Source organism: Callospermophilus lateralis, chromosome 11, assembly GCF_048772815.1.
Source record: "Callospermophilus lateralis isolate mCalLat2 chromosome 11, mCalLat2.hap1, whole genome shotgun sequence".
In the NCBI taxonomy this organism is placed as follows: Eukaryota; Metazoa; Chordata; class Mammalia; order Rodentia; family Sciuridae; genus Callospermophilus; species Callospermophilus lateralis.
In genome coordinates, this window is record NC_135315.1 from 39092483 (window position 1) to 39119010 (window position 26528).

The 26528-nt window shown below is 47.2% G+C and overlaps 1 protein-coding gene across 2 annotated transcripts in view; it reads left to right on the plus strand.

Annotated features, from left to right (window-relative positions):
- Nucleotides 1-26528, plus strand: part of Asic2 (acid sensing ion channel subunit 2) — a 1040515-nt gene that overhangs the window by 930604 nt on the left and 83383 nt on the right. The gene's annotated exons all lie outside the window — the stretch shown is intronic.

A 26528-nucleotide genomic window follows, 5' to 3' on the forward strand; every position in this document is an offset into this window, starting at 1 on the left:
TAGAGTGGAAGGAGCCTTAGGAAATGCCAAGTCTGACGTCCTCTCTTTAGGGATGGGGAAACTGAGGCCTGGACATGTAAAGCGACCTGCCCAAAGTCACACCCCTGGGGATCAGTTCCCGAAACTTCTGGTTCCAGATCCATGCTCCTTCCCACCCACTAAGCAAGGACCTCTCCCCAACAACCCCACTGCCCCCCTGACTAAATATTATCTGATCCTTGACTTGAAGACAGAAGAGACAGCTAATTAAAGTATGCAATCTTTAAATGTCAGTTCAGAATAGCATATTAACATAATCCCCAGATGGAGGCATTAGCATTTGTACTCTCTATATTGCCTGCTGGAACTTGCTGACATGTCTAAAATCAAACATGTAACTACTGCCCAAGGTGGCAGGGAGCCATCCAAAGAATATAGGGAGGATAGAGGAAAGGTGACGTGAGGAAACCTGGGACTCATAGGCTGAAGGCAGGAGAGCACAGGGAAATTGCAGGATAATTTTATTTTTTAATTGTTCTTTTTAGATATACATGACCGTAGAGTGCATTTTGACATACACACACGGAGTATGACTTATTCTAACTAGGATCCCATTCTTGTGGTTGTACATGATGTGGAGTTTCACCGGTGGTGCATTCATCTAAGAACGTAGGAAAGTTATATCCAATTCATTCTACTGTTTTTCCTATTCCCAAACCCCCTCCCTTCCCTTCATTCCCCTTTTGTCTTATTCAATGAACTTCTAGTCTTCCCTCCCTCCACTTGTTGTGAATTAACATCTGCATATCGGAGGAGAACATTCAGCCTTTGTTTTGGGGGGATTGGCTTATTTCACTTAGTAGGATAGTTGCCAGATCCATCCATTTACCAGCAAATGACATGATTTCATTCTTCTTTATGGCTGAGTAATACTTTGTCATGTATCTATACCACATTTTCTTTATCCATTCATCTTTTGAAGGGCACGTATGTTGGTTCCATAGCTTAGCTCTTGTGAATTGAGCTGCTATAAACATTGATGTGGCTGCCTCACTGTGGTATACAGATTTTAAGTCCTTTGGGTATAGAAGAAGGAGTGGGATAACTGGGCCAAATAGTGATTCCTATTCCAAATTTTCTGAAGAATCTCCATACTGCTTTCCAGAGTGGTTGCACTGATTGGCAGTCCTTACCAGCAATGTATGAGTGTGCCTTTCCCCCCACATCCTCGCCAACATTTATTGTTGCTATATTCTCGGTAATTGCCATTCTGACTGGAGTGAGATGGAAACTCAGTGTAGTTTTAATTTGCATTTCTCTAATTGCTAGAGATGTTGAACATGTTTTCACATATTTGTTGGCCATTCATATTTTTGAAGTGCCTGTTAAGTTCCTTTGCCCATTCATTGTTTGAGTTATTTGTTTTTTAGTGTTAATTTTTTTTGAGTTCTTTATATATCCTGGAAATTATTGCTATATCTGAGATACAGGTGGTAAATATTTTCTCCCATTCTATAGGCTCTCTCTTCACATTGATTGTTTCCTTTGCTGCGAAGAAGCTTTTTAGTTTGATACCATCCCATTTACTGATTCTTGATTTTACTTCCTACACTTTAGGAGTCTTGTTGAGGAAGTCAATTCCTAGGCCAACATGATGCAGTGTTGAGCTGACATTTTCTTCTAGTACACTCAGGTTCTCTGGTATAATGCCTAGGTCCTTGATCCACTTTGAGTTGAGTTTTATGCAGGGTGGGAGATTGGGGTTAAACTTCATTCTGTTACATATGGATTTCCAGTTTTCCCAGCACCATTTGTTGAACAGGCTGTCTTTTCTCCAATGTATGTTTGTGGTACCTTTGTCTAGCAGGAGATGACTGCATTTACATGAGTTTGTCTCTGTGTCTCCTGTTCTGTTCCACTGGTCTTCGTGTCTGTTTTGTTGATAATACCATGCTGTTTTTGTTACTACAGCTCTGTAGTATAATTTGAGGTCTGGTATTGTGATGCCTCCTGCTTCACTTTTCTTGCTAAGGAAATCACCAGGGCATTTTTCTCACCAGGACCATGCTCAGATTCGTAGCAAGAGGAAATTCTCTTGGTTGAGGAGGCCAGAGTGAATTCTCACAAGAAGTATGTATTCTGATTTTGGTTCTGCTCTTAAATTGATGAGTGATGTTGGGAAAATCCCTTTGCCTCTCTGGTCCTCAGCTTTCCTTATAATTTAAATTTAGGGTTTGGGGTTAGATGATCCTACTAGGGCTCCTTTACCTTCAGCTTCCACATTCTCATTATGCATCTCTGTGTGGGTCCCTTAGGATGCCAGGGAAGCCCCTGAGGCACAGACTCATAAAAGGGCCACTCGGCATGTGCTGGCCACCCTGACCCACCCCTCATTCCTCACTGTTGCTTTTTGCCTAAAGCATGCCTCTGACTTACCAGCCTCGGTCTTGGCTACTCTCAACAAGAATTCTGGCTCTCCTGGTGCTTGACACCTTGGATAACCTCCTTCCAGAACCCTCTGACCCCTACCTTTCTCTGTGCCTCTGCCCTGTAGTAAGTCCCAGGCCCTAGTCCATGAGGCATTTGGAGAATACCTTAGTGCACAGGAGTTCAAAGTATCCCAGGAAAATCTGCTGGAGGAAACATTTTGGGTTCACCCAGCTCTGATCCTCTCTCACCACAGTAATTCAGACAGCCTGCCTGTTAGGGCCAGAGGAAGTGGAAAAGGATAAATATGGGAAAATATATTAGGATCAACTCATGGAGGGATTTTGTCCTTTATCATCTCAGCCAGTGCTTCCTAAAGAAATGTCTGTGGACACACAGTAGGATTAGGAGGTCAAATCGGGTAAGGAACTGTAGGTACTCATTTTTCCTAATGTCACATACTTCCTGAAACACCTGTAACTTCCTGCCTGAGACAGCATCTACTGGCCACAGAGACTGTCAAGGCAGGAGCACTGGGCAGGCTGGACACTCTGGAGTGTCAACCCTCTAGGAACAGCCCTCAACCTGTATTAAGCAGGAGCAAGCCAATGAAGGCCCAGCTTCCTCCCGACTCCTGCAGGGTTTTCCACCTTCTCTCAGAAGCCCTTGAAAGATGGAGTTCATCTTCCATAGCAGGAACCCTCTTGGAATGCCCTCTCTTCATACCTTCCCTCCCCTGCCTCACCTATATGCTCCCCTACCTATATGCCTCCTGAAGTCACCTCCCAAACATAACGCTGCCCTTCAACCCTAGTTTCTGGGGAGATCCAACCTGAGACAGAAACTCTGTCCTTCTGTGGAAATTCACAAAGCACATGGATATATTAAAAGTTCCAAGAAGTCCTGCAAGAAATAAATTTTGACTGTGTTTATCTGAGCATCTTGAAACTGATTTGACCAACCGTCTTTTTCCCTGTAAGCATCTCATGGAAACAGTGTTGGGGAGGGGGACACTTTGAAAAATGCTGTGCAAGCAAGTAAGCAGGAGTAAAGCCATAGCTTGCTTTAAGAAAAGCCCCGTGAGAAGTGGCTTGCCTGTATTAGAACAATCGTTGTTATCAGTACCAGCTACATCTCTCTCTCTCTCTAGATGCTTTAGGGATCAATGATTGTCACAGCAACCCTGTGATGATAGACAGGGACAGTATTGTTGCTGTCACTTTACATATGAGGAAACTGAAACTTAGAGAGACTGAGAAATTTGCCCAAAATTGTACAGCTAATAAATGGCAGACTAGGGACTACTAACTCCGTATCCCTCTTACAATGGGTTTCCTCCTTAGCAGTGGGTCTGGAGACAGAATCCATGTTCCCATCATCCTAATCCATAGTTTCTCCATCTGTCTGCAATGAGGGCCAGCCACAGCCTCCCGGGTGTTTCTGAGGGTGAACGGTGGTCATGTGAGCTCAGGGGAAGTGACAGGAAAGGAGACCAACTAAGGGTCATGCATGCTCTCTGGGCACTTTGTCCCTTGTCCTGATTCAGGTACCCTGACAACTTTAATTCTCTGTTCTCATTACCCCAACACACACGCGCACACACACACACACACACACACACACACACACACACACACATCAAATCACATTAGCTATCTTTAATCAGCAATTGCTTTCCAAGGAAGTTTTCCAGGACCTAGAGACTTAGCCAGAGACTTACCTCACACAGAATACACACATGCATCTTGATTCATGCACATATATTCATAGATATTCAGGCATGAATACACTGATATTCAAGCAGCGTGTGTTTACCTGCATTCACATAACATTTGATTCACTTTATTGATGATATCTGTTACGATGTCTGTCTTCTCTTTTAGACTTCTGGACTGTAAAACCCATAAAGGGGATGGACTAAAATGGTCTCTTTCACCCCAAGAACCCCAGAGGCAAATTCAGTGCCCAGCATTCAATAGGTGCTCAATAAAAATGTCTGGAATAAATGGGTGAATCGATACATAAATCTGCAAACTGCACTCATATATATGTACCAAACAATAGTGTGCACATGCACACATATGTGTGTGTACACACCTGATATATATATATATATATATATATATATATATATATATATATATATACAAACACACATGCCCATGGGACACACACACACACACACACACTCCCCCAGATCTCAAACTCCTCATCAGAGTCCAAGGTCAGAAAATGGACAGCACATCGGCTGACATGAATCTCTTGGATGGGATCCAGAGAGCCCCCCGGCAGCCATTACTTTGCTATCAGTCTATCTGTCCCATTTATAGTTGAAATAAAATGTGTCACAGCTGCTTCACCAGAGACCAATGTGGTCATGGAGGAAAATGGAGAAATATCGCCCCAGCTTGCATTCTGGCTCACTGGCTTGGGGGAACTTAAGGCATAAACGAGTTTGGACTTAATTGACTTTTTTATTGGGCTTTAATTCACTGGTACTTTTCCAGAGACTGACTCCAACAGGCAGATGCAGGGTTGAGCAGCCTCTGGGGCTCCCAGCCCCCTCACCTCTTTCCTGTGCCCTCAGCCTGTTCTGAACCCCTTTTATAGACAGGACCACCCTCAGCCCCATGGGACCTGAGGAAGTCAGCCATGGATGCTTGCCTCCGGTGTCCAGTCCCCATCTTTTGCCCCTCCCCAGCAAGGACATTTCCACTCAATACAGTAACGTGGACGGAGAGCTGGCCGTGCACCTGTGCAGGGTGCTGGGCTACAGAGATGAACGAGAAGGAATCTTTGCCTTCTGGGAACCTGGAATCAAACACAGACACATAAATTCTTCTGCATAAGAGATGCCAAAAATTAACCTGGAAAGTAGGACCAGAGAGGTATAGAAAATCACAGTGATTTGGGCAAAGGTACCCAAATGGGCCCCCCACTGCCTCTTGATGGGGGAAAGAGTCTGCCAGGCAAGGTCCTCCTGGGAAGGGTATTCCTGGCAGGCAGAACAGCAGGGGCAAAGATAAAGAAGGATGAGAGAGTCTGGAATGTTCTGGGAGCTTGCCCAAAGTCCCACGTGGCTGGAGTGGAAGATAGTAGAAAAGGATGCTCATGGGGGCAGGAGAGTCAAGCAGAATGAACTTGAGCCTGGAAGTCAGTCCCATCTGTATCACTAATTAGCAGGTGGCTCTGACGAGTTCCTTTTCTTCTCTCAATCCCAGTGTCTCCTTCTGTAACTTGAAGACTTTAAAATCATCGAGCCCAAAGCTCCCCCTCTGCCTGATCCCCAAAGCTCTCCCATCATCCTTGCGTGGAAATGTCTCTACCGTGCCGAGTGTCTGCCCTTGTCCATGCTGGTTTGAGCTTCTCAGAAAGAAAGCAGCCACAGAGGAATCTAGTGCAGAACCTGTTGGAGTCTAAGACTCCAAGAATCTTCCAGAACAACTGCTGCCTCTGTGGGAAATGCTCTGGGCTACCCTTCCCACAGCTGCCTTTGAGCCCTGCGGGCCTAGGGTGTTCCCCCAGGGGGAGAGAGCAAGGCCAGCCCAGGGACAGCTCAGGTCCAGTGTGCTCCCTACCCAGCAGGACAGCTCTGCCTCAGTTCTAAGCGCTCAGTCCAGATTCTGGAAGTTAGCATTTGAAAGGACAAGCTTCAGTGAGCTGGGACACTTTCTCATTTTGCCATATAAATGAGCCATGGCTGAAAGTGGAACCCGGTTTTGAAGAACCTCAGAACCCCATGCACATATAAAGAGCTTGTGTTCAGTGTAGAGGACCTTGCATCTCAGTGTGCCCAATGCTGGATTATGCCTGCTGTCTGTCACAATGACTGAGTGTGTCCCCTGCTTTCACTCTCCGGTGGCTTCTGTGGGACAATAAATGCTACTGTTGCCCAACTTGTGAAGCTTTTGGAGGAGCAGGAGTTACAGCAAGGAAGCACTGACCTGGATCTCAATCCAGCTCTACCTTGCACAAATGACTTCACCTTCCCAAGTTTGGCTTTCTTGAGAAATGAGCATTGTTAACACCTTCCCACTGAGTCACTGGCAGGAATAAGCAAGGTATTGCCTGTAAATACCTAACACATTATGGGCTCACCTCCTACATCTTTGGCAACCCCATGATGCTCAGTGCTGAATACATGAATGAACGAATCCCAAGAACAACAGATGGGGCTCCTCATTCTGCACCCCAGTTCTCCGTTCTGCCACCTGAGCTGAGACCACTCTGATCACTCTGAGATTCTATCGTGGATGAAGGATTTGGTCTGCTTTCTCGCATCTCCTCTCAGCCCACCCCACCCCAGCTGAGCCTCTTTCTTCACAGTCCCTGCATGGATGGTGCCCCACACCTCAGCCTCTTGGTCAACCTCCATTCTGCTTCTCTGCCCCTTTTGTCCTTTTTGATGATATTGATGGGGCAGGGGCAGGTAGAGGGGGTGGGTCTTCATCTGCCCTCCAGTGCCTCACCTGGAAGATCACTGTAGCCCTCACCTCCCCGTTCGTATTTCCTAAGGTCCTCGCTGCTCCCTGAGCTGCTTCCTGACACCTATGTCATTTGCTTGGGTTAAGGTTCACAGTTCTAAGTTCAATTCCTGCTGCTACTTATTTGCTTAAAGCACGGAGTTTGGGATAATAATTTGCTCATGGGAAAATGTCTTTGAACCTCTCCGAGTCTGTTTCCCCTCCTTAACAACCAGGCATCATTGCATGTACAACTAATATGAGGGTTGAGTGTGTAGCTCTCTTGAGTAATAGTTGGATTAACCCAGCTGGAGTCTTCACAGTGTGGCCCAACCCACCTTTCTGGTCTCACCGTCCCTCCTTCCCTACAGCCTTCCCATCCAGGCCTGCCCGTGTGCTCGCTGCCCCCAGAACACTGCTGGCTTTCACTCGCCCCTCTGGGCCTCAGCTTGGGCTGTGCCCTCTGCCCCTCCCACCTCAGGTGCTCTGAAATCCTCCCCTTCCATCCAGCCACAGTCCCAAATCCCTCTCTGATCCCTCAGTTGGCTCAACCCAACTCTGCATCTCCCTGTGTATATTTGACTGATTCCTCCACAGACCATATATTTCTTTCTGCTCTGGTTTATTGTATTGATTTGCTTACACGTTTGTTCCCCCCAAAGAGCCTATACAGCCCCTGAGTGTGGGGACCATTTCTTGTTCATCACTCTACTATAAACAACTTCCAATCTTTGAGAAACAAGGTAGGGTATGAGCCAATAAAATTTAAATTCAGGTCATCATTTCTTACCCGGTTCACCTGAGGAACTCAGCCAACACAAACCTGCCTCCCGCTATGCATGCGTAGAAGTGCAAGGGCAAATACAATCTGAAAACATTGGAATGCAGAGCCGAGCTCTAATGAAAGGGAAACTCCAGGGGCCAGATGAGAGAGCCTTGGAACCAAGAGACCTGCACAAAGCCAGGTGCAGCAGCCTGTCCAGTAAAGAAAGGGTCTGTAAAACTCCACCACCTCCCGAGGAAACAAGCCTGTCGCAGGCTCTGGGTATGTGCACTCGTGCACATGTGCATACGTGTGCATGTGCGTGCGTGTGTGCACATGTGTGTGTGCTCTCTGCTAGGTTCATTTAAAACTGTGTGCAGTCCTGGAGTTGGACTTGGGAATCTGGAAACCGCTGTCCACCGTCCCCTCCCTTCATTTGAACGTGGGTGTGTGTGCTTCAGGAGGACAGAGCCTGTCCCACTCGTTGCTGTTCTCAATGCTTTACTCACATTAGCTCATTTAACCTCACGGCAGCCTTGCAAGATAGAGGGCAGGCAAGGGAAGTGAACTAGCTACTCAGGCCAGAGGTAGACCCAGCACTTGAAGCCAGTCAAGGTGACTCCCAACTCGTGAGCATAAACACTGAGGTGCATAACCCTGAGCCACTCAGTGGGTGAGCCAAAATGTTTGCCAGTGCAAACCCACACAGGTGACTGGGAGGAGGTCACAGAGAATTGCACAATGCTATACACAGAGCCAGCTGGGCCCAATGCTCTGACCAGGAGCCCACTGCCCAGCCCAGCTCTCCACAAAGGACACAGATATTATATAAATGAGCTCCCCTGGCCTCTGGGGGCTTGGGAGATGGATTTCTCCTGTCTCAGGATGATTGCATCTGGTTGCATTTCCTCTAAGACCGTTCTTGATTTTCTTTCCCCTCCCTGCTGTGTGTCTAGCTCTAATTCCCTTCTCCGGTCCCATTTGGTGGTTACCACTTATGTTCTCCAACGCATCATTAGGCGACTGATGTATGGCGTGTTCTGCATGGTGGCCAGGCTAGTGCTCCCAGCAAGGCAGCCCAAAGATGAAGAGGGGACTGCCGTCTGCCCAAGTGCTTCTCACCAATGGAGACTGCTGTGGGCCACCTTGGGCCCCTGTGGACCCCGCTCGGGGTGGGCAGGCTGTCCCAGACAGAATGGCCTCCTCCCATCCTTACAGGACCCCCCGGGGCCCAAAGTATCTATTTCCCTGCATACTCATGCGTCTGTTTTCTTAATTAGACACCCATGGTGTGGCAGGAGCTGAAGACAGTGAAATACAAGGGACTCTGTGTGCATGACATTGGAACTGGTCAGGACTGGCTCAGGATGGAGCCACAAGCCAGGGCCTCAAAGGCTATAGCTGAGTGAGTCTGGGGGCCTTGATGGTGTCAGCAGAGACTGTGTCCTAGCATCACGAACAAACAGCTCTCCAGCTCCATGCACTTTGGTGACAGGTGGGAATGACCCCTGGCATGGAGAACCCCAGTAATTACTTCTAAAATGTGCTTGGGATCATTCTAGAATTTTATCCATGAGAGGGCTCTTAGGGATTTGTTTTTTCCCTGACATCCAAGCCAGAATGGCCCATTCAGACATTCACCCTTTAGCCATTGTGGAAATGTGAGCTCCAGCAGTAGCTGGGATTTGAGCAGGTCTTCAAGTGCCCTCTCCGCCTCCTCACTGGACCCTGGCTTTGCTTGGGCTTGTGAGTAATAGCCCAAGCTCATTCAATCCTCTAACCATCAAGTGTCACTGCTTACCAGCCATGGGGACAGCCATGAGTTTCCGAGTTCATGTCCGTCACAGGCTCAGACTGATTTCCCAACCTGTGATTCTTCCATCTGACTTGGATTCTCACCCTCCTCTGCTCCCCTGTCAAGGCTCAGGATCCTTGGGAGTCTCTCTGCCTACACCCCACTCCTACTACCTCCTATTGGCTGGATGAGACGCCATTTAAAGTCCATGGCTCTGAGAATCTGATTCTCTTCCAGACCCTCCGCCCATAGTGGGCAGGCCTGCCAAGTCCCTTCCCCAGGACATGAGGGTGAGGACTCTGACCAAGATCATCTGGTGCATCTCCTGCTCTTGGCCTTATCCTCCAATATCCTAGATTGGGGGGCAGGGGAAGTTGAAGAACATGCACCCAGAATTTGCATAAATACTTGTTGTGACAGCATGCTATTTCCCAATGCCCATTCAACTGGTGGACAATCAAAATTTGTTATTGCTTCATCTTTGTTTAATACAAAGTAAACAAGAATAGTATAATGAATGGACCTATAACCCACGTACCCATTGCTCAGGTTCTTTGACTTTAATATTTAGCTGTTCTTTGTTTCTTTGTACCTCTGCCCACTCCCAATTGTCACCTAAACAGAAGGAGGAAGAAGAGGAGGAGGATTTGACATTTCCTTGCTGTTGTAAAATTAATGTACATTAAAACGTGCAACCCTTACCCGAGTTTTGACAAAGAGATACACTCGCAAGACCATTCTCTTATTGGGATGATGTTTTTTGATCACTTCTAAAAGACTATTGGACATTTGAATTAAGTTCTTTCCCATATCAAATCCAAATTCTAGAACAATTCTCCATGGTCGTAGAGAATAATCTCTCTTCCAAGTGATACCCTTTTAAATATTTGCAAATAGCCATCACACTTCTCTCAGAATCTGCTCTTTTCCATTCTCAGTAACCCAAATTCCTCCAGTAACCCCAGTTCCTCCATCCATTCCTCCTTTGGTTTTGGAAGGCACTGATCAAAGGATGCCTGATTTCCTCCTTTCCTAACCTCCTCCAAGCCACCTTCAGCCGAGAGCCACGAGGACAGGAAAAGGTGTCACAGGGGAGGTGTTGCTTACCTGTCCTCCTTATTACTTTGAAGAACTGCTGGCTCAACAGGTGGGGCCACTCAGGGGTACTTGCTTTTAAAGTCTTTCAATAGCTGAGCTGTGTGCAAATTTATCTTTCCTTAACCAACAGATTTCAGCAGTATCTCTTTCATTCATTCTTTTTTTAATTTTATTATTCATCGAGTAAGTTTCTATTGACGATTTGTGCTAAGCTTGGTCGTGTATACAGTACTTAGATATATAAGTAAGACAGTCCCACCATTTAGGAGTGAAGTAAAAAGAAGCAAATAAAAGGACATGTATGTATTTAGCATTTGCTGGTTACCTGCTAAGTCCCTGGAAATAGGACAGACAGCTGGACTATGGCAGTGCAATGGGAACTGTGGTGACTCTTGGCAGACTGAGTTACTCATCCCCATAGCAACCAGGAGTGTTGGCAGTTGTCACTTCTCCGTGCTGAAAATTCCCTTTCTGAGAATTGCCCTCTAGTCAAGAGAGTTATCTTTCCCGAAGTTATGCCTTATCCCCAAGGGTAGCAAAAAATTCATTGGAGCTACAAAAGTTGTCTTTTTGTCTCAATCTGAAGAGCCACCGAGCTCCAGAGTTCCCCGTGGGTCAGCTTTTGCCTCTGCAGCAACTGTGAGGAAGTCCAACTTCTCCCACCAACTTCGCTCCAGCGTGATCCCAGGGAAGACGGCCAGAGAACCTCCTCCAGGCGGCCGCCAAGCAGAAGGAGACAGCCTAGAGCTCACAGCCCAGTGTGCAGAGAGGGGCATCTGCCAGACGGTCACACAAGCACACAGCCACCTGGGCATGAAGGGAGAGTGCCTGGAACCGCAAGAGAGGGTCCTTTCCACCAGATCCCAGGCTAGTTTGGAGGAACCAGCTGAGATCTGAGGTTCAAGTAGGAGTTAGCAAACTGCCCGGCGTGACGGGATGGAGGAGAGCACGGGGTGCTGCCAACAGCCAAGGGCAGGCACCTGACCCATTCTGAGGGGGATCATGGGCAGTCAGGAAGGGCGGTGTCGGAGGCGAGTGTGCTCAGGCTGGAGATGAAGGCTGAGTATTAGCTCCAGGAAGGAGGAGAAGAATTAGCTTGTCTAATGTGGCACAAAGTAGCACATCTGTAGAGAGGAGGAGCTAGGCTGAGCTCACTCGTGAGGCACAGGAGAGACAAGGCTCCGAGGAACTATGTGGGGCCTGGGTTGAAGGCAATCTTGTATGGTGGCCCAACCAAGGAGCCATGGACAGGATTGAGCAAGGGTTTGCTTTCCAGGAAGATCTCCCGGGGTGCTATGTGGGAAATGAATGGGGGAGGAGGGCAGTGGGGACAGGAGACCATGTGGGAGGCCCTGCAGCTCACAGGTACCAGATGTGACTCTACCTGCTACACAGTATCAGCCAGGCAGGGCTGAGAGGAGGACCCGCCTGTCTTGGAGGCAGTCAGACCCCATCTCAAAATAAAAAGGACTATGGATATAGCTCAGTGGGTAGTACCCTTGTCTCGCATGTACCAAGCCCTGGGTTCAATCCCCTAGTTCATGCTCAAAGGAGTATTTTAACGGGAATGATATTTTCAAAGCAGAATCAGAAAACTGCTCACCAGACCCCCTCAATTCTCTGGTTTTGGAGGACAGGATTGGGGAACTTCATCTAGATTTTGTGGGACAAAGCAAGGACTCATATTATTGATCAGAAACACCACAAGGCTACCCCCAAAGATTCTCAAGCCATCCCTTTGCCATGCCTAGGAAGTGACGGGCACTCAGGGTTTCGCACACTGGCTTGTAGTTAGTCTAATTGATATTGTTACCATCTAGGGGTCTTGGGCATGTTGTCTCCCTTCAGCAAAGAATTGAGCAACAAGACACAGAGATAGCAAGCAAGCCGAATGTTTATGGCAAAAGTGACAGTAACAGACTTCTCTGAAGAGAGGAAGCCATGGAGTTGGGAGTCCAATGGGGAAGTTTGGGCTTGTTCTTTTTATGGGACCTGAAATTTCCTCCTTTCTTTGTCTCCTCCCCTGTTTGCACCCTCCTCACTATTATTGATTGGTGCCTCCACCCCGCCGTGTCCACATATCTATTTTAGTTTTTCTATTGGATCTCCTGCTTAGGAGCACAAGTACAAACATATCTGTCTAATTGGATCCCCTGCTTGTGTCCGCAAGCATTTATGTTAACTGGGAAGTTGACCTCATTGGAAGATCCTTCCCACACTCCTTTGGTCCAGACTTGTCCCCTACCTCCTTACTCACCATCTTGCCTTGGCTGCTGATGCCCTTCGACATCTCCCTCAATATGTAGGCACATCGGAACATGCCCAAGTGCAAATCTCAGGCTTCATCCCATTGCCAAGAAACACTAGCGTGAATCTGTTGTTGCTATTTCATAGAATCAACAGAGCAGGCTGCAGGGAGTCCAGGTTTCTTCATCAGACAGACTCAGGTGGAGATCCACCAGCGGCCTCTGACTAACTGTGGGATGCTGGACAAGTTGTTCAGCTTCTTGAGGATTACATCTCATCTTCTCTGACGATGGGAATAACAATAGGCTTGTTGGGAGCTATAAATGGGATCCAGTGTTTAAAGCACTTGGCACAGGACCTGGTATATAATAGGGACTGTATCTCAATTATCCTTCTGGGAAAGATTTACAGCATTTATCAGGGACTGTCAAAAGTACCCTCCAGACCAGAAAACACCTTCACACCCTGACAGGGACAAGGCTAGAGCCTCCACGAAGCTGATTAAGGAACTGACATTTGATCCTCTAAGCTGCTCTTCCGAACTAGCATACCCATCATTTCACTTGGTCCCCAGAGCAATGAGGAGGCAGGTGTGGCCAGACCATTTGACACATGACAAAGCAGCATCACTGAGCCGGAAATAGAAAAAGGCTGGATTTCACTCCCATGTAACCCAGAGGGATATTATTATCTCCATTCTTCAATGAGGAAACAGAAAATCATAGAAAATACATAACCGGCCCAAGGTCGCATGGCTCAGAAATGGCAAAACTGTGGCTCACACTGGATCTGTCCCAATAAAAAAGCTTATGATCTTTCACTACTCTTGCATGCAATTCACTCCATGATGCCTCTGCAAGTAACTCGCCTCCTCTGAGCCTCAGTTTCCTCATCTGTAAATGGGCCAGAATGTCTATTTTGCAAATTGGTTATGAGAGCGAGCTGTTGGGTCCCTTTTATCACCTCGGCTTTCCTCCTGCCTCCATCTGACTTTGTCAGCCACAGGGACTAGATCAGGGTGCACAACTTAAGGTGGTTCTCACGTTCAGTTAGTGCACATGCAGCCTCGGAAAGCAAGTGTGTCCTAAAGTGTCTTGCCCTAGGTCTGCATCTGCAACCTACTGGGGACATCAGGAAGGGAGGGGCTGTCGGTGAGGTCTGGACAGGGTGGAGAGGACAGGAAAGGTAGGCAGGTGAAGGTGGACCTCGCTTTAAGAAACCCTTCCTGAAGAGCCGCGTTCTGTTCATTGATGTTCATTAGCCCACAATGATATCACAGCTGCTTCATCTCCTTGATGATCTGAAGCCGTTTTTCTCTCTGTTCCTACCCTGGCAACTCAGAATACACCTGAGGGTAGTGTCCACGTCTTATTTATCTGTGTATTCCCAGGACCTAGCCCCGTATTTGATATGTAATAGTTGCTCATTAGAGGTTGAATGAATGAAAGAATGTCTTATCTTTCATTTTAAAAGCCTTTTTAGGTCCTTTGCTACTTAGATCATAATTTAAGAACCTGTGGTACAATAAGAACCACGCTCACCTGGGATTCTATCTGCCAGCTTTAGACAGGAAGGCATGGGAGGCCTGATTAACATTAGCTCAGCTACAAAACTGGTGAAGAGAAGAACCAGAGTTGGATCCCCAAGCCTGTGCTCTCTCCACCCGAATGGAGGAGCCAAGTCTCTGCACGATGCCTCTGTTAGACTAGAGTCCCTTCAACCTCAACACCTCATAATGCCCTGTGTCACCTTCTCAAATTGTCTCCCACTTTCAGGCATGGCCCCTTATTACAGGAACCCTGACACTACAGCAGAAATTACATACTTCTGTCACAAGGTTGGCAAATGAGATTCATCTTATTTGTCAACTCCGGTGGACCCATAGGGGCAGCCAGAATTATTAGATTAAAAACAACTGTGAACCCCAGAGGGCAAAAGTGCTATAATCAATTAGTTCTGTCTGCTTGGGAGCTAGGAAGGAGGATGTCGTCATGCATGCTGCCTATCTGCTGGCTAGGCCTAATTCCACATGTCAGGAAAGCAATCTGATTAAACTACACAAATCCTTCCGCATTCGTGAATCTATGATGGTTTTGAACAGTCACAATGCAAACATGGCTACTAAAATCACATGCTTCTCAACCACCAAGACCAGCCACAGGGGAGAAATAGAAGATAATGACATTCTGAGCAGTCCCTAAAAAAAATCTGAATTCTATTTTTAATGAAAAAAGGTGAAATCAGTAAGAATTAGTAGAAGGATTTCAGGACTGTATAGGTAGCTATCTATTTGACATTTTCTTGATCAGCTTTTAGAATAAACCTGTCTTGGGATTGTTTTCTGCCCTGGCATTAATTGGAACATCTGCTTTTCCTCTGTAAACATCATAAACCATCATTTTGGTTTCCACCAACGCATTACTTTCAACATAGCCCCATGGAACATTGCAAAACGAACCAGGCACACGAGAGAGCCTCTCCTCTCCCCTCCCCCAGCCCACACCTGCCCAAAAGAAGGGAGATTCCCATCATGCGTGTAATGAGGCCAATGCAAGGTATGATATGAGTCTTATCTCCCAATTGTTTGTCCAGGTGTAAAACATACTCAGTGGGAAAGGTGAGCCCACCTGAGCCCCTGGGATAGATGCTAGTAAGGTAGAAAAAAGCTAGCTTCAGCTAAGTATATCCAGCCAGTATAATTCAGACTTCATCTGCAGTAACATACCCAAGGAATGTTCCAGAAGGGATCTGGGCACATTCATAGAAAATCAAGCAGGTATGTATGTATTCCTATAAATCCATCAGGCAGCAGTCAGAAGTAGGAAAGGGGCAAGCAACTGTAAAAAGAATTTTTAATGGTGAGCACAATTGACTTTTTTATACTCCTCATGTTGGAGACATCATGCAATACCTGTCTTTTTGCATCTGGCTTATTTCTCTAAACATAACGTCTTCAGGATTCATTCATATTATTGCAAATGACAGAATGTCCTTCTTTTCAGAGGCCCAAAAGTACTTCACTGTGTATTTATACCACATTTCCTTTCTCTGTTCATCCTCAGATGGTTGATTCTGTGTCTTGACTGTTGTGAATGATGCTGTAATAAACATGGGAGTGAATGCTGACATATTGCCATGTTGATTCAGTTCCTTGGGATACACACCCAGAAGCAGGACTGCTGGATGGTATGGTAGTTATCGTTTTAGTTTATTGAACAATCTCCATACTGTTTTCCAAACTGGCTCCACCAATTTACATTCCTTTCACAGTGCACAAGTCTTCCCTTTTCTCCACAACCTTGCCAACACTTGTTATATTTTGCCTTTTTGATAATAGCCATTCTTGCAGGTGTGAGGTGATGTCTCCTGTGGTTTTAATTTGCATTTCCCTGATGATTAATGATCATGAGTCTTATTGTTCAAATATTTGGTGGCCAATTGCAATGGTAGTTCCCGGAGGCTTCGTGGTGTTGGGGGGTTTGGAGGTATGAACAGGGAAAAAGGAGACTCTGGTCAAAAGGTAGAGTTTCCATTAGACATGAGGAATAAAGTTCTGTTGATATATTGTACAGCATGCTGACTAGAGTTAATAATTTATGGTATGCTTCAAAATTACTAAAGAGAAGATTTTATATATTCTCATCACAAAGAAATAAGGTGATGAATATGTTAGCCTGATTTTTGATCATTCTACAACGTATCCATGTATCAAAACGTCATGTTGTACCCCATAAGTTAGACAGTTAAGCAAATCAAGTACCAAAAAAATACAGACCTTATTATGAGAACCATGAGAAATCACATCCTCTAGGAGCTCAGATTTCAGGGCTCAGATGTGGAATCCCTGTTATACTAACAGCTTATTTTATCTGGCGGGTACTCTCTTAGCATTCTCCATCTCAAGGTGATTGGAACACAGACTCTGATGTGCCCTGCAGACATGGCAGGACTCAGTCTCTCCCGCCACCCACACTGTGTGCCTAGGCTGCCAGATCCTGATGTCCCCTGCCCTCTCTGCTTCACCTGGGGATAGGAGGAGGGCTGGGGCAGCAGCCATCACGGCAGTAGAGCAATGAGTAGAGAGCGGGCACAGCAAAATAGGGAGATGATAAGGGACAGTGGCCTGTTGGAGTCCAGCTCCAACAGGGGGTCTCAGGAGACGAACGGATGGTGAGGAGTCGGTGAAAGGGGGGTGGAGAAACAACACAGACACCAAAGTGAAGGTGTTGATCCCAATCTTTACTTGTGAAGTTGATCATATATACTTTTCATTTTGGCAGGCTCACAGTACTTTGTGGTTACAAAACAGGAATCATTATTCAAAGAAACAAAATATTACATAGCTACAATTAGAATAGAAGAATGTATCTTGGCTTATGCATAAGCAAGCATTTGTACTTTCAGTTCACGTTTTGCTGTGAGCTGTTTCTGCTTAGTTAACTTTTAATAATAGTTAGAAATGTCCCAAACTATTGGCCTATACCTTGACTATTCTTTCTTGACTTACTGCCTGGAACCGGTGCCATGGTTGTGGCAAGTGGTTGACTTGTTTTTAATTTTAATCAAACAAGAGTAAGAGCACAAACCATTGTGCACAGGAACAAGAACAAGTTGCCCAGTACTAAGCACTAATCTGTCTTCTTAACATTAATTTTTTCTTCTCTAGATTTTCATTTAATTTCTCAAAAACTTCCTTGACAGGAATACAGGGAGTTTTTCATTAGACATTAACAATTTACGCTCCACAGCTGAATTATTGCATTTGGAGCAAACAGATCTATTCTTTAGAAGTAGTTGCATTAATTGGGAAAGTCATGCTTTTTCCCTCATACTTAATTGTCATATGAGAAGTTGCAACTATACTTATTAAAGGAATACAAAAACAAATCAGCCCATTCCCAGAAACATACTGCACTCCTCCAGAGGATGGACGCCTTGCGCCATCCACCTCAGTAGGGCCTTGCCATCGCCTGAGTCAGGGGAGGGGCGCAGCAGTGGTCTCACCTTCTCCTTCACTTGGCTGTGGGCTCTTGTCCTCCTAGAAGGCAAGGAGGACCTCTGGGTCCTGCTCCCCATCTCAGCCTACGTCTGAAAGCGTGTTCCTCGCAGTCTTCCACGGCTCCTTCTTATTTAGTTGACTTGTCTTAGCCCCGTGCTCTAGGTGTGTCTTGGTGGCATGTCAGCAGCAGGCAGATCAGAGAGCCAGGCACAGGGAGGCCTTTGCACAGATGTGGGTCTCCCTGGAGAAATAGCATCTCCTCTCGGTGATGCATCTCTCTCTTACTAATTATCTGATAACTAAGCTGCATCATTCCTTGTTCCCAGCGCCTGGCACATAGTAGGTGTTCCACCAGGATGATCTGACTCCGAGGTCTGGGTTCTCCCGCCGGTCCTGCCCTCTCCTTGGTACAGCCCACCTGAGGGTGTTAGGTTCCAGGAGTGGACAAGAGCAGGAAGGAGGCACAGGTAGGCAGAGCTCAGCAGGCAGCCGGAAGTGTGGGCAATCCTGGCAGCATCAGCATGGCTCAGCAGTGATCAGGAGTCAGGCTAGGGGATCTGCCTCAGCCAGCTAAATACCACTGGTGTCATCACCGCTGTCCCCAGGGAACGTTCTGCCACATTCCCCTACCTTCCCCACCACTGCTATTTCTTCCCACCAGGCGACTTCCTCCTCTACTCTCCATAGCACTTGGCACCAGTCAGCCATGGCCTGCTGGGCCATCCTCCCACTGGGCCGTGCCTAAAGGGTATATTCACTTCTGTATCCAAACCTGGCATGGTGCCTAGAGATGGTCTGTGATGCTTGCTTGGTGAACGAATGGGTGAGCCACAACCAGGGCCCCAGACAGAACAATATCTCAGATTCCATTTCCACAGCCAAAGAGCAACCCTCTTCCTCCCCAGCTCCTGCAGGGCTTATGCATGATCCAGACCACAAACAGGAATGCTCCCCGCCTGGATGGAGGATTTTTGTCTTTTCTACAAAGCTCTTTCAGACCCATTATAGCTCTTGTGATCTTTTCAACAACCCGGTTGGAAGATACTGTTATTGAGATTTCCAAGATGAGGTATGAAGATTCAAAAAAATTACTTCTCCAAATCAGGGGTAGAACCAGCATTGCAAGCCAGGTTTGCCTTTTTCCCAACTCCATGCTGGAGGAAAATTTTTTTCTTTCCCCCAAACTTCCCATTAAATGCCTACTACGAGCCAGGTATTGAGCCAGGTCCTGGGAATCCACAGGTGAAAATAACCCAGCTCCTACTGTCAACAGGAGACTGACAGCAGGGACTTCAAAAAAAGAGAAAGAGAGCAAGAGAGCCGCCAACCTGTCCTGGAGTCCTGTTGGAACTTTCCACCAAGCCCAGGTGCCCATCCCCAGCCAGAGGAGGTGCATTTCAATTGAGAGGCTTCTGGTGCCCCACATTCCACTTCCTGATCTCATGTTGGACCCAGTTTGAGATTCTCAGGTGAGGTGTTAGGTGGATTCTTCAGCAGAGGACCTGCATTTTGAGTATCTTTCCCGGGGAACTATTAGAATGCTTGCAAGTTGCCTTGGTGCGTGGTCCACCAAGAGAACATTTGCTTGCAACGTGCTGGAATGGAAGGAGGACGCTCAGAGTCACCCGTAGCTCCTTTTGTGTTTTCCCAACAGACAGACAGATTTGCCATCACTCGATGCTCTTTCTTCCAGAAGCTCACACATTGAATCCTGCACAGTCTGAAGCTCTTTGGATAGTTGCCCAGTGGAAAAGGCCCTGGCTGTGCTTCCATCTTGGAGACAGGAGATGAGAGGGCCTCTGCCTTCAAGTGAAGCCAGCCACAGGAAATGTCAGGTCCCAGAGGATGGCCTCCAGGGCGTGGAGAAGGGACCAGTCTCATTACCATGTTATACTCTTCAAATAACTCTAAGCCGCCTTCTAACAATGCTAATATTACCTACATGATATAAAGGGACCCATCAAACAAGCCATTCCCTAGCATTAGGACCTTGGGCAAGACATTGGACCTCTCGGAGCCTCAGTTTCCTCATCTGCAAGTTGGAGAGAATAACAGCTACATCAAAGAGCTCTGTGAGCCTTCACAGACAGTGTTTCCAGCCGTCAGCCCAGTGCCACTCAAACATAGTACATGCTCAACGATTCTTCATGTCTTTCCCTCCTCCCAAGAAAGAAAGCAGCCTCTGGTGGAAATGACATGAATGATGTTCTGGGAAAGATGGTGGCCTCCTGCTGGGGAGGCAAGGAGAGGGAAGAGAGCTGGCATGCTCCTAGTCTCCTCCATCCCCAGGAATAACACCTATCATGCAGAGTTTTTGCTGGTTTTTTTGTTGAAATCACCTTTTTAATATCCTTGTGGCGGAGGGGGATGTACATTCAGAGGACACTTCTTAGAATATAATAGGTGGTCCAACTCCCTGCCACGGGGACAGATGAAGGGGCCGGCAGCACTCGGGCTAAGGCGTCCTCCTTGCCTTCAAAGAGCTAAACATCCCCGCAGACCCCATGCCGCCTCATCCCTCCAGCTGTATTTAATATCAAACACCTTAATTGCAACTTTAGAAAACGAAAAACAGGTTCGTTTTGTTTACTCAGAAGCCTGGTAAACCCATTTCTCAGACACTCCCATTTACCCCCGTGTGAAATGGGTTGAGATGTTTGCAAGAGAAAAACAAAACCAGCCAAGTAAATGGCTTAAACGAGCACATTATTTTGAAAACAGCCTAATGAGAAATTTCAGTGACTTCATTCAGAAGAAGGCTGAATCAACTCAAGGAAAGCGCTGCGGTGGGTGGGGGAGTCGGTGGAGTGTGGGCTGTAGAGGCACTTTGGAGCAGTTCCATTTCATCTACTTCAAGTGTAATAAGCAAGAGCACAGGAGACGCTCATTGGCTACAAGCCTCCCTAAAGGTCAGGATTAAGGAGTGGGTTAGAAGGTTGGAAGCTCAAAGGCCCTTAGTTTTATGCTAAGTGAATGTTTCCACAGTTCCTCGGGGGGCTTATACATAATTTATTTTCTTAAGTAGGTACATGGTGTAGAAATGTTGTTTGCCTTTTTAATTGGACCAGAAAACTGTGTCTTCGTGGATCACATCTGTTCCTAACCTTTCCCTGCAAGGGGGTTTCGCACGCTCTGGAAGGTAGGATGCCCCAACAGGTCACACGAAGCCTGGATTCTGAGCCCGAGACATGCAACTTTTATAGATCCGACTCCCAGAATGGGATCTCCATCACTGTCTCCAGCCCTTGACAGGTGCATCAGAAGGCTCTAGCCAGCAAGCCCAAATCAAATCCTCCCAGACTAATTGTGTGACCTGGGGCAAGTCACTTCACCTCTCTGAGTCTTAGACTGACTCCACATATGCAAAAACTGTCTGGCACTTGGGGGAGACCCTCTGACTCCGGGGTGTACCTACCAATGCCAGTGGGAGAGCCCTAAAGTCAGGGAAGCACCAATCTCAACAGTCTGCTGGGACCAGCACAGATTGGGAGAAGAGGAAGGTGGGAGCTATCACTACCAAAACTGGGGAGCAAAGAGCATCGGCTTGGGAATGAGGGAATGGGAGATGGACCCTGGCTTCTCAGCCTGCCAGCTCTGTGTCCTGGCTCAGCCTTCCTTATCTGTAAAACAGAGCAGATGAATGACAGCAGCTACACGGGGTGGCAGGCACTGAAGGTACTCTAGGGCGTGGTGGGGGCAAGAAGCAGCAAAGTCCATCTCTGGATCCAGGCAACTTCCTCTAGAAGTTACCAGATGATTCTCTTCCCATCTCCACCTCCACATTTTATTGATTTAGAACACAGCAGCTTCAGATTGGTGGTGTCTGCTATATCAATAACTGATTACCATTCTGCTGTTGAGATTCAATGTAGATTTTTCAGAGTGTGTCTCAGTCACGGAAGCATCCCCCTTCCCTGCAGGACTCCTGGGCCCCGGGAATCTCCTTGGCTGTAGGCTTAATGCTATTAGGAAATAAGCAGTCAGTGGCATGTAGCTGTTTTCATCTCTTCTAAATACTTTAAGATGGATTTGGTATTGTGGGAGTATTGGCAAGGCAGGAACCCCACGGCTCCCGTGCCTCAATTCATCTCTGACCCACCCCTACAACCTAATTAGTTCATCTCTCTTCTGCTGAGGGGAACAGAGTTCCTCTCTCCTGGTACTGTTCATAGCTAGTGAAGATGGCTATTCTGCAATCTTCCAAACAGATCTACTCACATTCTCCCCGTGAGGCCCTACAGCCCCGTGGCAAGATAGTGATACCCGGTTTGCAGAAGAAGAGGAGGCAAGTATTAGGAATGGTACATGATGTGCTCAGGACCACAGATTGACAAGCTGTGACTGAGCTGCCTGGATCCCATCCTGCCTGAATAAAAATCCCATCGTTCCCTATTTTAAATCCCATCGTTCCCTCCTTTTAACCTGAATGGAAAGTTCTCACCCATGAGTTCAGCCTACCTCGCTGCACTGTGATCTCCAGTAGCCGGATGTGACAATAAGATGCCTCCCCATCATATATAATTATGGTTGGGACCATAACTAAGAGTGAGATAGTATCTATGAAAGTGCCAAGAGGTGGGTAACACAGAGTAGAGGCTCAGGACTTGTTAGTTCCCTCTCTCTGATTTCATAGTCATTGAGAAAGTTGAAGAAATTCATAGACACAGACTCTACATAGTACTGCCCTCTGCAAATAGTAGCCATGAAGATGATGGTCTTGGGGCTGTTTTCATCACAGAAGACTCCCTCACTCCTGAAGACCCAGGTTTGAAATATGCACCTTTTTCAATTCTTTACAGACCAATCTAACTCTGCAATTCCAGACTCTTAGCAACCTGCAAACCAGCCTGCCATCCACAATGGGGCTGTCAGCTCTTCCCAGGAAGGCAGAGAAATGCCCAGGAGAATGGCAGGTTTGTAGAATAGGGAGCTCAGCCTGACAGTCTGGAGTTAAATAAATTGTATTTTCTGGCTGGGGGCAATAAGGCGTAAATTTGAAGCATGTGTTACACTTACATGTCATTATGCCCTGAAATGGGGAAGGAGAGCCTCCTCTTGTCCCAAGTTTGTAGCAAAATTGCACTCTGTGTAAATAGCTCAGTAGCCTTTGATGTTGAGCCCAGAGGAAAATAATCCTCAGAAAAAGCCAGACAGGAGCGGCCGTCTCAGCAGCCCAGGCAGGGAGGCCGGCAAAGGCACGCGGCCAGCGGCACTAGGCTTCCTCTGAGCTCCTTCACCAGCATCCAGAAAGGTAAATCGTCCCCCACCATCTTAGTTCCTAAAAAAGGATCATTTCCTTTGATACCTTTATGGAAAAACAAACAGGAAATCTCAGGGGCAATGAAGGAGGATGCTGGGCAGGCCACCATGGAGAAAGGAGGAATGGGGAGTTCAGTAAGGTGTCAGCACCAACCAGGCTAGAACCAGGAGAGGCCTGCCATGCTGAGGGTGCCTGCCAGAGGTGGGCAAGAGGACGCAGGGCAGCCGCACCTTGGAGCCCATTCGTTTATTTACTCATCCACTCAACAAAACAGAGACAGTGTGCAGAGGTCCCTGCCCTCTTGAAGCATCTGCTCTAGTTCAGAACCTCAACAAACAAGCACATAAATAACCATCTCGTCTTGCACACTGATATACATTATGAAAGAAAAACGAAGGACTAGGAGGTTGTAAAACAAAAAAGTCTCAGCTCAAGTAGAGGCTGGGAGCCAGCCAGGGGCGTCGTTAAACAAGGTTTCTCTAAGGAAGTGGCTTTCAAACTGAGGCATGATCAGGGTCTGGCCAGGCACAGCACATGCTTGGAGAACATGGTCAGCAGAAGAAATGGCATTGGAATGGCTCATTGGAAGGCTTGCCGACCTCCTGGGAGCCGAAGTATGTGGGAAGCCTATGGCGGGGAGGAAGCAATGGATACAACCATGCAGGGTTGCAGAGAGGATCTGGGACTCGCTCCTAATGCAACAGGAGCAGCAGAGGGCTTTAGGCTGCCTCCTAGTGGTGGTTCTGACTTGATAAAGAAGTTGGCCATTGGAGACTCTAACTTGTCCATCTGTCAGGCTTGGCTCTAGTGACCTCTGGCTCCCCACCGCTGACCAATGCTGACCTGGGTCACTCACACTGGTATACTTGTGAACTTGCCCAAGCACCCTGTCCCCAGGAAGAGGGATGGGAAAGAGCAGCCTGACACCTGAGCACCGGCAGGAGCCGTCACCTGGGCTAGGAGGGGTTCTGGTAAGGGCTGTGGAGATGGCGAGCAAGAAGTGTCTGTTCACTCCCCACTGCAAGGACCTGAGGACCCGTCCACTGCGTCCTCTGTAGGGAAAGACTTCAGTTCACGAGGCTTCAGCTCCCACTCGGTGTCTGCAGAGCAGACCCCCCGTCAGTGATGCACTGAAGTTCAGATGAGAGAGACCAGAGCTTCCCCTGCATCTTGCAGCTCTTCTTATCAGTGGGGAAGCTGAGGAAGGGTGGAGTAAAGGAAGAACAGGCTGAATTAGGAGTCAGGGTCGCAATGGGACATGTCCTTGCTCTGTGACCTTGGGCAAGTCGCTACTTCTCTCCCACGTCTTCCTTGTCTTACCTGTGAAGTAAGTAAGTGAGACCATGTCCAAGCCTGCTCTCAGCTCTCACACTCTGTCACCCTTGATTGCTTGGGGAGGATCAATACCTTTGCCATCAACATCCAGCATGTTTAGGCAGGACTAGGATCACAGCCGACTTTGTGAGCGCAGACACTGCATTCAAACCCCAGCCCAGGGTCCCGAAGATCAAAGACCAAACAAAGCAGGAGGAAAAAGTCCAGGAGCTTGGAATTTGCAATAATCTGATGCTAAGCTGAAATTTACTTACAGACCTCTTCATGACCATAGACCAATTTGTATTCCAAGTAATTTTGAAGACAGGATATTTAGAGTATCTACAAGAAAAAGGTCTTATTGGAACACCCCAGACATCACTCCGGATGTGTCCAATCCCTTACAATGGACGTGCTAGCTATAAAATGCTCTTATCTGTTCATTACAGTGGTCCCCAAGAGCGTCTCTCCAGGGGACAAGTTCATTATACAAGTTCAATCATTATATGCAGTCGTGATGATAAAACTTGGTTCTTTGAAAGACTGTTTGCTTTAGACTTTGCCTTAATTCCAGCTGTTCTCCCACACCATGAAGCTGGGAGAGTGACTCTTGGTTGTCCTGAAATAGTGCAGCTATCCAGGGACTCAGAGCTGTTTGGTAGAGTGGAGAAAAACATAGAATCTGCTGTTTTCTGGCCCTTCTTCTAAGTCCTGAAGGCAGACAGTAGGCCTCGTATTTTTCTTTTGTTTTTTTTTTTTGCAATCTTCATAACCCTTGCACTAGGTGGGGAGTACATGGACGTGAATAATGAATGACATAGAAAAAGTAAGGCAGGGGGTGGTGGTATGTTTCCACTGGTTCAGGACAGCACACCCAGAAAGAGTGCACGTGTTAGAACAGGAAAGACAGGGAGCTGAAGCCCAGCTTCTCTGCTTACTAGCTGTCACTTAACCTCTCTGGGTCTTGGTTTCCTCCTCTCCACAATGGGAATGGCAGTGCCCACCCATGGTCATAGTTGTGAGGGTTAAATGAGATTCTACAGGAAACGTGTCTAGCACGGTGTTTGGTACATGGTAGAAGACCATCTTCCTTCCTTGCATCCAGTTATCAAGATCTGCATGAGGAAGGCAGTCTCAGCTCACCTCTGCTACTTACCTACCCTGCACTAAGGATGAGAAGCCAAAGGGGCTCCCTACAGCCTCCACGCTCCAGGATGGGACATGGAAGGGTGCATGGTCAGGGAGGGAGGGGGTCCTGGACCCAAATCTCAGTGTCTGAAGGAAGCCAATACATTTGGCTTGGCTCTAATCCAGCCAATTTTGCTGGTTATAATTTGGCTTCAGCAGGAGGTTCCAAAGCAGTTATATAATCATAATAACCCATTGCATTTGTAGAAAGCTTTTCTGGTTTTCAAAGCATTTTTGCATGTATTGCCTTATTTGATCTTCTGGATTACCTTGAGAGGTGGAAAATTCAAGGACCAGAACCCCCATTTGATAGATGGAGAAGTTGAGGCTGGGAGGGTTTATTTGGTCCACCCAATGTCACACATCTAATAGGGGGCAATGCCAAAACTTGGAGGAAGATTTCCACATTCCTTGCCCTGGGCTTCTCCACACCTTCACGCGATGTCTTTGTAAATTTGCTTTCATCAAGCAAAGGAGGTAGGGGCAGTAGAAGCAGCAAGTAGAAACCGGAAGTGTGTGAAGCAGCCAGGTACGGCTGGAGGTGGTGCAAGTTGTTTGCTCAGGCTCCACCCCCAACTCATTCCTTGGATCATTCACTCATTTGCCATATACTGTGGAGCACCCCCCAAGTGACAGAAACTGCTAGCCACCAGAGAAAGACACAAAAGTAAGCAAGCAGATGCAGTCCCTGAGTTTATTTTTGATAGGCACCTGAGGACTCTGGTGGGAGGCAGGAGGGCGGAAGGGAGAAGGAGCAGGCAGAGCACATCCTACAAGACCGGGCATGGAAGATCTGGATTTTAGACTAAAGGGGATGGGGCAGCCCATCGGACTCTTAGCACTGGAGTAACATGATCAGGTCTGCATTTCACAAAGAGGGAGCCACAGTTAACTTAGGGGCTGGGCTGACAGCATTGTCTGGAACCCAGGAGGCCTGCTAGGAAACCAGGGAAGCCCAGGCAAGAATTATTTAGGTAGTACATTATAGCAGGATA